Genomic DNA, 13,890 nt, shown 5'->3' with positions numbered 1-13,890 from the left:
GATAACGTGGGGCTACAGGAAGGTTGCACTGAGGCCATGCTTGCTCCTTGGCCACCGTTTGATGCACCCTGTTTGCCTTCTGCATCCTCTGTTCAACACCGGGCCAGCGGGACTCCTCCCCGGTGCTGCCTTCTCATCCTGTTATTGGAGGGAGCAAGAAGGAAAAGATGCTGGTTCCTTCCTGAAACGGTGCTGTGCTGAGCCAGAAGGGGCAGTAACGACCGCTCCCATCTCACCTTTCATTCTGGGAGCATTAATGAACCCTGAGGTTGATCAGGGTGGTCTGATTACCTGCTCCAGGTAGCTCCAGAAGAGGGAAAGGAAAGCACAAAGATGACGTGAATTCCTCAAGTCCAGGGAGTCATGTTGGAGGTAGGACATGGACGGCCAAACCGAACAGCATGAGCTGGCCATGAGTAAAGGATGGATGTGAGATTTTCAGAGGTTCAGCAGCAGGGGTCAGGGTAGGGACACTCGAAGCGTTCAGAGATCAACTGCACACAGCCTTGAGCAACCTGCTCTGCATTTGTCCACTCTGAGCAACTCAGAACCAGAGACCTCCAGATGTCCCCTCCCATCCCTACAACTCTGTCCTAACACCTCTTCTCTGTTCCTGGCCTCTGTTCCTGTGAGCCTGTATGGCCACCGCCATCTGGATCCTGCTGTGACCCAGCTGGCTGCCAACACTGCAACGCTGCACAGAAGATTAATGGCAATACAGCATCCTCTGCAACTGCTGTGTCCTGATCTAAACCCTGGGCCAGCAGGTTCTTGGTCCCAAACCAGATTCTCTCCACTCAGACTTCAGGAGGGCTCAGAAAGCTGTGACCTCCCCTCATCTCCCTGTCTGCATCCCCTAATGCCACGCACGAGCAAGACCTCATGGAAAGGGGTTGGATGCCTTACGGGGCAGAGTCTTTTCTCCCTAGGGACAACCTCCATCCTTGATCCCATACTCTGGGAACAGACAGAACATATTTCCTCATGATGGGCTGGTTCCCAGAGAAGGATGGTAATGCAGGAAGCCATCCCGTGGCAGCTGTAAGCTATCCCCTGCTATCCATGCTCCTATGTCCAGCTCCTGTCTTGTTTTACCTGGCTGCTTATCTCAGACTTAATATTTCCAGGTCATTTAAGCTGCTTTATTTCTTAAGGAGAGGCAAGTGGAGACTGTAACCAGAGTAGATAAATCCTTAGACTTTGACCTCAACATTTATCTGCTTAGGTTGATGCTCTGCACTTCTCCAGGCTGTGAGGAGGAGGAAAAGTAGCTCCATTTCCCTTGGAGACAAGCTCATTTAAAGGCAGAGGGTGACTCCGTGGCAGCCCTCCCCACCTCGTTTGCAGAGTGACCTGTCTGGGGATGCTGATCTTTAGGCTCAGGGTTTATACACCCTGGGATCAACTATTCCCTCTTCAGTGGCCTGATTTTGTCATGCTAGCACACAACATCCCACGGGAATGTTTTTCTTCTTTCTCTTTCAGAAGAAAGCTCACAGAACTGATTGGGCTGTGTGACAAGGCTGATCCCATAATATGTCCAGGAGCTGCAAGACATCATTTCTCACATCACAGGAAAATGGCCCACAGTCATCAGAAGGGAAAAAAAAAAAAAAAATGCTCTAATAGCAGGCCATTATCTCATGACAATGGCTCTGTTAACACATGCCAACCCTTCCCATGTGCTTAGAAATCTGAGAAATGAAATGAAAGGTGCTGTCGCTAAGGAGAGCTTGTATTTAGTGTTTCTGTCCAAGTGGAGAAATGGGAAGTGGAATTTGAGACAGCAGTCCTGCAGGCTTAAGGAAATAGATTGAAAAATGCATTTGGAGTGCGGAAACAGCATAAAACACGTTGCAGTTTGGCTCATTTGGGATTCCAGTCATACAGGCAGCGACACCGTGGAGGATTTAGCTTGCCAATCAACATCTTATTTATTTCCTCTGAACAGGATATCTTTATTCTGTGGCCGTCTCTGCCTCCGACATCTATGGAGATTGCAAAATCAAGCAGCTTGGCTCATTTTTTTGTTGTTGTTTTGTTTTGTCCAGAGCAACAGGAGGAGTAGGAAAATATCGATACTAAGGAGAGAGCTCCGTGGCACTGTGGGCTGTATGCAGACTCCTCCACCTCCAGGTCAGCCAGCTGTGTCTGGCTCAGATACAGGGATTACACGGTGGTGAGGCTGGAGCTCAGCTTGCCAGGGATCATCCACTTGGTCTTGGGTAGAAATATCCACCTAAGTGCCTTGGGCTGGGTGGATGAGGAGAGGAGTGAAGCGATTTAGAGGACAAAGACAGATTGAAAAAGAAAAATCCAGCTTTCCTGCCCTGCATGCTCTCACCACTTGAAGCGGGGTCCCAGCTGCACCGTTCACATCTGGTGGACTGTGTGAAATGAGTAATGGCCTCCAGCTCAGACGGAGAGCTGCTCTCAGCTGACTGCACTGGAGGTGAAAACCCAAGCAAAAGGCTCGGGCTATGGACCCAGAGCCTGGGGGGTCCTGTTTAAAGTCCAACCTCGCCCCAGCAAGGAGCATGGCACCCAGGGGAATGCCATGGAGCCAGCACCCCCAGGGTTTCCAACATCTCTGAGCTGGAGCACCAGTGTCCCTTCACTCCCCTCCAGGACCTCTCGGATGGCTCCAGCTTCATGGGGCACCCTCATGGTCTTCAGAGACTCCTGGAGCTCCCAAAAGTCGGAGACAGTCCTGGTATTTTGTAAACATGAAGACTGCCCCAGTAGTCTGGGCAACCAGAGGCTTGGTATTGTTTGAGGGGGAAACAAAACAAACCATTTCAAACAGAAACAACTGATTGAGGTTAGTTCTTTTTGTGTTTTGTTGGGGTTTTTTTTTAAAGCTTTTCCAGAACTCCCAGGGTGGAAAAGAGCATTCAAATTCTCATTTTCATTCTGCTCAAGAAATAAACCTTTTCCTGCAGTTGTTCCCTCAAAAAAGAATCTGATTTTTTTCCACTAACCCTCCCCCGAATCAAATAAAGAAAAAGGGTCATTTAAATGAAAGCCAGTACTCAGAAGGTTTAATACTTTAAATTAGATGCTGTGAAATAAAACCACACTGGATCTGTTTCTTCAATGAGGTATTTAGATAAAAGATCTCCCTATTAAAAAAATATTTTTTGCCACTGTTTTTCCCTAAAATTACTTGAAGTCTGCTACAAAAGAAAAAAAACTTTCCAAAAAGAACCATCAGAAAATAACTCTGGATTCAAATTAATGTAACATTGTGTTTTGTTTGGGATTTTGGAACTGGGAAAATAGACTTTTTTGCAGACAAAAATACAGTAAATGCAAGACAGCAGGGAGGAAGGCCACACACCAAAACATTAGTGCAAAAAATGGTTTTTGCTTAAAAATATTTTTTTAAAAAAAATCAAGATTCACAGATTAGGTTGAAAAGAAACAAACAGTATCATTTCAATGTGTTGAAACACAGCCAACTCTTTTCATCTTGGGGTTGGGTTCCCCCCCCCCCCCCCCCTCCAAGTTTCATGTTCCTCCCACTTAAAAAAAAAAAAAAAGTGAAATCTAGTATAACAAAATAATCCCACTTACTTGAAACACTTCTAACCAAAGGTTTTCCTACTCATTTTTTATGGGAAGGGTGCTGGCTTCCCCAGGAGCTCTGTGATGGCTCAAGCTTCTCCACCAGCAGCAGGCCTCTGCCTTTTGCACCTCCTGGCACCCAGCCTGCTCACAGGCCAGTCAGGGTAAAGGTTTCTGACAGACTGAAGGACAGCTGTTTACAAAGATTAGCACCAAGAATTGCAACTAAATTAAGGTCTCATGCTGCAGGACCTCTGATATGCTGATTATCTTCAATTCTCCACATTCCTTCACAGTTTCAGCCCATCACACTGCAGCTTCAGACAGCACCATCTCCCCTCACACCAGCTCTCCTTTCACACCCATCTGCAGGAGGTCCCCAAATATTTACATGCTGCTGCAGCCCTTTCTCACTTTTGGAAGGTTGAGAGACACAAGCAGTCATAAGGCTCAACAGCCTCACTGATGGGGAGAACTGACCATAAAACCCAGGTCCCAGCTGTGAGCCATCTCCACCAGGCTCAGCACCTATGTTGGTGGGTCAGGACCCAATTAAATTCAGGTGCTGATGAGCCGGGTGCTGCCCTCTGACAGGACAGAGAAAGATGCTGTGTCTGAAGAACTCACAGCTACCTGATAAAACACAACTGTGTGGTTGAAGGGCCACACAGCAGAAAGACGATAGGTCTGCCACAGACTTGCCTTGCTAAAAAGGAGTGGTCCACAAGGCTACTGTAACCTTCAGGGGGGCACTGAAGCCTATCCAGGAGAAGGTTCTGAAGGAAAAAAAATGCTCTACACTTTTATTCAGGGGGTGAAAGCGAGCACAGGGCATGTCACAGTTAAAACCCAAGGACCAGGTTGATCTACAGATGTTGCAGTGGAACTAGTGTGTCCCTGAAGTCTCATTCATCTTCTCTGCATGGGAGTCAGTCCCACCCAGAACGGATACTTTTTCTTTCTTTTCTTTCACTCATTTGTTTCATCCTTCTGGAAAAAAACAAGATAAAATATCAGCCCCTTTTTAGCGTGGGGCAGAAGGGAAGGAATCTTATTGTTAATAATAAGTGCTGATGAAGAGAAAGCACATCTGCAGAGGATACTTTCCAATAGATTATTGTCTGCTGGGTGTCGCCGGCCCATTTCCTCCCATCTGAATTCTGCTGGTGGAAGCATTCCCGAGAGACACAGCTTCACATCTGTACACAACACCAGAGCTTAGAAGAAATGTGAATCCTGGCTTTCAAATGCCAGTAATGAGAGAAGAGCGGGGGAGTAAGAATTGCTTCTTTTATTAATCAGATTCCCCCCTCCCATCTGCACCGCCTGCCATCATCCATTCTGGAGAGCATCCTCGAAGCGTGAGGGCATGCCTGCCTAGCTGCTTGTGAAGTCTATTGGTAGAGTAGCCTCAGGTACCACGTACTCAATTTGACAGTGCTACCACTGCCAGGGCTCTGGCAGCTAATGGAGGACTTCGTTTAGCTGCCTGAAGGGGTGATCCATCACACAGAGTTCAGGCCTGACTGGGAATGGAGGATGCCTGGCTCCTGAGAGGGATAGCTATCAGGGTATCTAGGGTAAGGACAAGGAAAGAGAAGTGTTCATACTCATCTGTTTAATCATCAGTGATTCCTAACCCATCACCTCTCAGCACCAAAGTGCTGAGATGCCTGAGGGGAGAATGCAGCCTAGGGCAGAAGCAGGCTCGCAAAGAGGAAGCTGTCAGGAAATACAAGGGAAGAGCAAATCATCTAGGCATGGGCAAGGTCAGAAATCAAAGATCTCCTAATGTTCCCTGGCAGAGGAGGAAAACTAGCTTCAGTTTCCTGCAAGCAAAATGGATAAAATGAGGTTGCCTTCGCAGGGGAAAATTATAGGAGCTGGGTCTCAGCTGGGTTTGCAGTGATGCTCCTCCTGGTGACGGGTAGCTGATGTCAGGGATCAGTCATGCCCAGGAATTCAGACAACCAATAGAGCCATTAATTCCCCACAGAGTATAGTTACCCAGCTGGGACCAGTAAGAACCAGTTTCAGATTTTCAAATTCTTGTCACAGTCTGAGAGGGTACTGGGCTGGGAATCACAGAATCATCTCAGTGGGAAAAGCCCTTGAAGCTCCTCCAGTCCAACCATGAACCTCACCCTGACCGTTCCCAACTCCACCAGATCCCTCAGCGCTGGGTCAACCCGACTCTTCAACCCCTCCAGGGATGGGGACTCCCCCCCTGCCCTGGGCAGCCCATTCCAACGCCCAACAACCCCTTCTGCAAAGAAATCCTTCCTAAGAGCCAGTCTGACCCTGCCCTGGCGCAGCTTGAGGCCATTCCCTCTTGTTCTGGCGCTGGTTCCTTGGCTCAAGAGACTCCTCCCCCCTCTCTGCACCCTCCTTTCAGGGAGTTGTAGAGGGCCATGAGGTCTCCCCTCAGCCTCCTCTTCTCCAGACTAAACCCCCCCAGGTCCCTCAGCCGCTCCCCATCAGACCTGTGCTCCAGACCCTGCACCAGCTCCGTTGCCCTTCTCTGGACACGCTCGAGTCATTCAATGGCCTTTTTGGAGTGAGGGGCCCAAAACTGACCCCACTCATCGAGGGGCGGCCTCACCAGTGCCGAGCCCAGGGGTCAGATCCCTTCCCTGTCCCTGCTGGCCACGCTAGTGTTGATGCAAGTTCAGCAACAGCAGCTCTGCCCCAGGCTTTCACGTATTGCTGGCCCACTGAGCCCCGAGCACAAGCTAAGGGCAGGAGAAGGTGTCCAGGCTCCTGGGCTGTTTTAGCACGATGCCTCTGCTGACAAGCACAAACCAAAATCTTGTCACCAGCGAAGTGGAGGTGAGTTTGCTTGAGATTGCAGCTCAGGCTCTCCGCACGGCCGTTTCGCTGCCACGGGCTGTTCTTACAGTAACGGCCTGAGTCTGCAGATGGTGCTGGGTCCCCAGTGACTGGGATAAGTGACGTCTGGGACACAGGGCAGTGTCCACCTGCAACACTCCTGGTGACCTCAGGCCATCAGCTTATCTCACTGGTGTCAGTGCTGGCCAGCACCAGCTGCTGCTTGTTCCCAGGCTGGCATGCCTCATGATTCCTACCCTTTTATTTTTTCTCCCTTTTTATTTTTTTGAGATTTCTTTGACAAGCCAGTGGGCTCAGCTGCAAAGCATCAGCTTCTCCCTGGCCTACCAGGGATATAATTTATACCCTCAGAAACGAAGCAGCTGTGAGATGATCCAAGTATCAGAATGGGAAAACCTCCACTGCAGTGTGGCAGCAGCAGCAGAATACCCACGGCTGACACCAGGAGATCCATGGTCCAGGGATGGGAGAAACAGCAAGAGCGCACTGCCCTGCTACTGCCACGCTTGGTGCTCTCTCCAGTACTGCTCCTTGGGGGCCCACCAACTCCTGGGAAGCAAGTTTTGTGTTCAGGTACATCACGGCATTTTGCAGCCACTCAGAACAGGCCTATAGAAACCCCTGCTGCTGGCTCTGTACTGGAAAGTCAGTCTGGACATCAGCACGACTGGTAGAGCTTCCATTCAGGGCACTGTGCAATAGTGGTGTCAGGCCTGGGAAATTGTACCTGAGCACTAGTCCGTGCTGTAAAACTCTACAGAGTCCATGTCCTGCTTGCTCGTGGAGGGTGGAGATGCTGGAAAGACCCAGATCTGCATGAGGTACGCTTGACTGCTGTTGTGAAGAGTACAAATGGCTAAGAGTAAAAAATGGTCAGGAGAAAGGGGGCTTGGCCAGTTTTACAGGCAAAAAACCTGCAGTGCAAAGGGTGACTCGCCCTAAATCACCACAGGCCTCTTCAGCACAGGATTCTCTCCAACATACTGCAAGACCCTCTTTAGACTGAGGCACTTTCTGATACATGCACTCTATTATTCTGGACAAAGCCATTTCCAACTTGAGGGTAAAAGGATTTGTGTAACTTTCTGTGGCCCTGTTGCCAGCAAGAATGTGTGATTTCCATTAGCATCAGCAGAAGTGATGAACCTGCACCTGTGAGGAAAAAAGTGCATACCCCTAGATAAAAGTGACCCCATGTAAAGGATAATACATTTGAAGCTTTTAATCAATCCCATTAAGGAGAAGTGGTATCTACACTCCTGTAATCAAAATCCTACCTGCAACACCACCAGTCTGGCTTAGACAAGCTTGTTCCTCCTTGCAGCCTTTTGCAGATATAGAGATTGCCTTGTGCTGAGGTGATATTGAATTGATTCAAAACAAATTTTAGGATGTTTCAGGCATTAAAGTTCTTCGGGAAGGTCACTGGTTATATGGTACAAGCAGCTCCTTTTCAATCTACCCTTTAGTTTCAATTTACAGTTCTGCAGAGAAACATAGAGTGCTGATTCCTGATTTTAGAGGAAAAATAAACTCATGTGGTGAACATGGGCAGAAGCCTTTGAATTAGATTGTAGCAGCTCCTCTGTTTGTGTCAGTAGTTGGAGCTTGGATCTCATGACTAAAAGCACATTATTTGCTGGTATGAGATTAAAGAAAAGTGTAAAACCAAAGAAATGTTGCCACACTTGGATCTCCTTGGTGTAGAGCCTGCAGCCTGCTCGCTTACCTCTGGGCATGTGACAGGCCACCAAGGGACCTTGCAAAATCCAGGGGGGAAGGTGTGGGGGGGTTATAGAGAGAAAGTTAGAGACTGCAGGTATGGGAGCAGACTCTTGCACGCAGTATTGTAAAAAAGGTCATACATCTGACTCATTTCATGGGCTATTGAGGAGAGAAACGTGACGGGGAATGATACACGGTATGAGCCAGCAGAAAGTGGGGGCAGACAGGTCTGCAGATAAGGGCTGTTGGAAGTCTCCTGGAGGACAATGTGGTGAGGCACCTGAATGATGGAGAAGTGCTAATGAGACGGATGTGCAAGAGGGGAAAATGGTAGTGGCGCTTTGACCATGATGGTCTAAGGATTCCATGGAGACAAGGTTTGCAGGGAGAGGTAATAGCTTCTATTAGAACAATTGGTATCATTGAGGAGAAAAAATGACTAGCTTTTGAGCACCCAGCCCTTGCAGAGCTATGAAAAGGAAATTGGGGTGAAGTATTACAAAAAGTACATGGAGAGAGAACCTGACACGTGCATTCACATAGCTGGTGGGCTGGTTGGTAGATCTTCTGTTGTCTGATGCTCTTTTGGGGCATTTCCATTCATGCAGGCAGGGTGTAAAATGCTTCTGATTCAGAGTGGAATGACTCACATTTCCCTTGTTCTCACGTTTACTTATGTAAAAACAGTAAGCTCAGGACAGATGGAGCTGGATCCTCACACAATGTACATTCTCCCTTCAATGCCCAGGACTACTGCTATGCATTATTATGCACTGCGGTCAGAGATCCATTGGTGCAGCGAGCCATACAGATGTACAGACAGCATGAATCAAACCAAATATCCTCCGGGTGAAAGCCAGTGTTCTCTATTAATGGGGAAATGGAAAATTCACCTACTCAAAAACAGCAAGTCAGAGGCAATTTCCATTGCTGGGGTGGCTACTAGGGGGAGACATTGCCACACTCTCTAAGCCAGGGCCACCTAATTCGTGGCAGTGTGTCCATAATCTCTCTCAAATAATGAGCAAAATGAACGCATTAGTATCAAACCCAGGTGAAAAGGACCACTGACCTAGCTGAATCATGAGCAGTCCCTGATATCCTCACATCTGCTTTCATCTGCAAGTGGTCCCTCACTACCTCCCACTGCTCTAGAAGCCATGGATTATTCTGGGAAACCTGGATAATTTATCGTTTTTCCAATGTTGACAACCAGCCCTTCTCCTGTGCTGTCATCTTTGCCCCTTTTTAAGGAAGGTCTCTCCCCATATGATTCATTCCTTCCAGCAGAGGGGACTCTGCAGTTGTTTCTTGGCTTCCCCTGTGGTCTCCTTGGTCTTCTGTTTTCCAACTTTTCTAGCCTGTTCGAAAACTGAATTGCTCCTTTTATTTCTGAAAGGGCTAATGACCTCTCTTAGTAGGGCATCTTGGAACTGTCGCTTGTCTGCAGGTTATTTAGCATTTCAATGTCAGCACACTGGGTAAAACAGCACCAATACTCTTTTATTCACTAGCAGTCGTTAAGTCAGCTTGATCTGTATCGAGGGCTTTTTTCCTTTTTTTTTTCTCCTTTTAAAAAAATTTAGATTATATAAAATGCTAACACGAGTAATTTTAACTTATTATTTATCCTTTGATGAAAAATGGATCAGCCAAGTTAAAACGTTATAGCAAGTTTTCACAAAACAATGTCATGATTGCTGAGTGGATTTCCTTCTACTCTGACCACCTATGGCTGGGTTTAGGTGGTAGTAGAAACTGTTTGTCCTCTCTTCATTAGGAGAGAAAGCAAGTGCAAATTTGATGGAAATACTCGAGACTTGAAAGCAGAAACAGACAATTCTGTCTGCCTCATTTGTCTTTAGAGAAAGCAGGAGCCATGAATCAGAGGGAAATTGCTTTAATCTTGCTATGTATTAATAATACTCAATTTCATTTATTGTGAGCGAGAGGAATACAGACCTCCCCTGCCTCCTGCTACGTTCATAATTTATCCCCAGCCAATTAACTTCTTCTGCTGCAGAATTAATAAACTATTATATTATTGATGCCAAAAATTGGGTATGGCATTCTCTGTCTTTCTGACAGTTGTGAAAAGTTATGTATATCACTGCAACAGAAAAGAGAGTTTTCTGAATTTCCTTTCGCATGAAGCTGTGGGAGGTGATCCCCTGTGGGAATCCCTTCTCAATTCTTAGCCCATTACTAACTCAGTGGCCACCCTCACCTCGCTTTTTTCAAAATGCTGAAACCTATCTATGTCCCTCAAAGTTTCCAGAGTCAGTGGTATTTCTCAGGTATTAACGAGGTTAAATGGTGGATTTTCCATGTTTGCCTCAACACTAAGATACACAGTCCTTTTAGATACTAAAAAAAAAGAAATAGAGGTAGCAATTAAGTTCAGGAGAGGATTCATCTCACTTAGCTAGAAATCAGTGAAGTGTGCTGCTACAGCTGAAATAGACCCTACAGACTCCTTTCAAAGTCAGTGAAGAGAGACCAGCACTGTGAGGAGCAATTCTTCTAACCAGTGTAGACATCTATTTCAAAACAGATAAAACACACCCCGGGCAGCGCTGACCCTACCAACCAGATCTGCACCAGAGGCCGGCACTGCAAATACCTACACGTAATTGAGGGAATGCCCCTTGCTGTGCAATCTCAACACCTTCCCGAGGTCACCCATGCCACCTTCTCTTGAGGTGGGTGAGGTGTGGAGATGAAGGGAGACTGCGTGACTACCTTATCCTGGTGCCAACCTTTTAGACAGTTTTGGAAAGGTTAGTCTCAGGACCTAGGTTTGTCAGCCCATGGAAGGGTACAGCGATGTGGGGAGGCAGCCTCTGACTGCGGTCATGAAGAGCTTACTCATCCCAAGGTGCCTTTTGTAAAATACCACAGTCATCTGGTCTCAAGTGTCATCTTCAATTCCCCTCCTACCCAATGACCTGCACAACCAACCCACCCATTACCACTGATGGGATCACTGATGGGACCTGGCTCTCTCTTCTAAGTGCTACAACTGTTTATGTCCCTTGTGCAATACAAAAGGATTTTTAGTACAGTAGATGTAAGTTATTTCCACCAAAAAAGCCACTTTGCAGTGCCATGACTATAAGCAGCTTTTATATTACCTCAGATGCGTACATCCCCTGCCCTCACAAGAAGCTCTAAAGCAGTGGATAGTGTGGGACAAAGCCATGGCTCTTCCAAGCAGCTTCTTGTTTGGAAATGTGGTTTTGTTCGAACCTAAGCTATTTGAGGGAATGCATCTTTTCTTTTCTGTAAGTAAAAATTTCTTAGACCTACAATACCTCTCTTATTTCAGTCAGAAACAGTAAACAGAGTCTGACTGCCCCATAATCTAAGATCAGGCTGTTTTCTTTTCAGCTAACTGTGACTGAGGCAAAAGACTAAGGGGTCCCTAGGACCTCTTGAATGTCTGCACTGGAGTCTGTATCTTCTGTGGTCTAGGAATTTCTATAACTGAGCCTTGCAGCAGAGACTATCTCCCTTATCCAGCTGAACATCCAAACTGTTACTGTCTCTTCCCAGATAGAACTCTCAACTTTTCTGGCCTCTCAATGGGGAAAAAAAAAAACAAAACCTCATAAAACAAATAACTCACTAGTTAGCTAATCAAGCAACCCACCCCACCTCCCAAAATATTCTTGTTTCAGTGCTATATGAAATAGAGAAACAAATGTTGAAATACTTGTTTAGTTTCTGCAGTGATAAAACCCTCCCTGCTCTGCAGTGGGCTGAAGGCTCAGTTTCTGGCTCATGTAAAGTTTTATTTAAAAACTGAAATGTCCATGTGAACGAAGTTGAAGTGCTATTGTTTCTAAAGACAGCTCTGGGCTTTTCTCTATGGTAACCTCCAAGAAGGTAATTAGGGAGCCATAGCAACAGCTACACCTCCTGGCATACTGTCTGCTCTCTCTCAAATACTGTGCAAGCTCCACAACGTACAGGCAAGCATCCCGGGGATGCTGGGCTGGTTTACATTATGTCAGAGGCAATTGATGTTTCCCAACATCACCTGGGGCTTTGTTTTTGACAATGTTCTGTTTATTTCTGCCCCAGTGTGTGAACAGGAGACACTGGCCAAAAGCTGGGAAGCCAGGCATGCAGTGTGTCTGTCCAGACGAGGGAGCCTTGCGAGATGTGAATGATCACACGCTGTGCTTGTGTCCCTGTCCCTCAGCCATCTCTGCAGTGGGGGTGATGCTCTATAGCTGGGGAGAAATCGTGGCCTCAGTGTTCAGCCCTCCCCAGATTTGAGCTGGGTACGTTGGAGCTCGTGCGATTTTGCTCCATTGCTGATACAGGTTATATGAAATTTGGAGTTACCTAATTTGTACTCTACGTGCTGTTGTTCCCTGATGAGTATCTATAGCACCGGTACCCACTCCTCCCCAGTGGGTTCCTCTCATCCCTTGTATAAAACAGGAACTGTGAGAAGCCCAAAAATGCAGTTTGGCAAAAATCCCTGAGTGGGGGTGGAAAAGCAGTGAGGCTTTGTGCTAGATGTGACATCCAAACACCTAAAACAGTGATTTTCCCCAGCTCTCCACAGGTGTCTTCCTCTTTGTAAAATGGGCCAACAACATTGTTGTGCTTATGAAATTCTTACAAGAGACATGCAAAAGCTCTGACATTCAAAAGCTCTGATATTCAAACACTCTGACATTCAAAAGCTCTTTTGTTACAAGAGGGCAGAAAAAATGCCCTGACAAGGTGGCAGTTTCCATCCCTCTTACAGAGCAGCTTGACGTAAACTGTGATGGACGGTAGAATATCGCAAGTAAGCAAGTTTGACCATATAAATTGGTCATTGCCCTCCTCTCAGATGCAGTGGCACAGGATATAAGGCACAGGTGTCCTAAATAAATCCTAGACCTCGAGTACTCAGGGGGCATACAACCATGCCAGCACTCCTGCCACCTTTGCTTTGAACTGGTCCATGGTGAAACAAAGAAGTGAACTCAACAGTCAGAATCCAAGATAACCGTTACGCAGGGATTCTTTATTAGCAGAGCTGGGGTTGCCCTGGGGATTCTCCACCATAAGGGCTCCCAAGAACTAGCAAGGGACATCAGTTTACATGCGCACAAATCATACATATTCATTAGATTTCCTGGAAAGGGGTGTCTTATGATAACAAGTTCCCGGAATTCATTTACATAATCCAAGCATGCATAGTAAAAATAGAGTGAGGGTCTTTGGTGGTCGAGGGAAGAAGTATGTGGTCTTCTTCATGGTGTCCGCTCTTTCCAGCGCATGCGCTGTGAAGTCCAGGGGTCTTCTTCCCAAATCGGTGAGATCATCCTCCCTAGATGGTATCTCTGTGTCCTTTTGTTCGAGTTCCCCTTATCTTAGTTTGTCCAAGTGCGAGTTCCCCTTATCTTAGTTTGTCCAAGTGCCCACTGAAGGCTCTGAGTCTGCCATCAGTGAGTTATACAGGGAGTGTTTTACTTTTGTCTAGACAAAGAGGCCCACGGAAAAGAGTTGAGGAGTCCTTGGGAAACAAACACAAGCAAAACCTTCATGCATCACAGTTTAGTCTTAATCAGAAATTCACTGGTTTGAGCCCTTTCAATGGAAAGCATCATCCTGGCCTGCCAGAGTATAACTTCTGCATTAGGATGGACAAGGGGCCTCGGAGACCCCAACAGAGGTGATGGTCTTTAGATGGATGATTCTTCTGAAATAGGACTCTCTTGCAGGAACACAATGTGCTGGTAA

Source organism: Strix aluco, chromosome 26 (assembly GCF_031877795.1).
Source record: "Strix aluco isolate bStrAlu1 chromosome 26, bStrAlu1.hap1, whole genome shotgun sequence".
Lineage (NCBI taxonomy): Eukaryota > Metazoa > Chordata > Aves > Strigiformes > Strigidae > Strix > Strix aluco.
Note: the sequence above shows the minus strand (reverse complement) of the source record.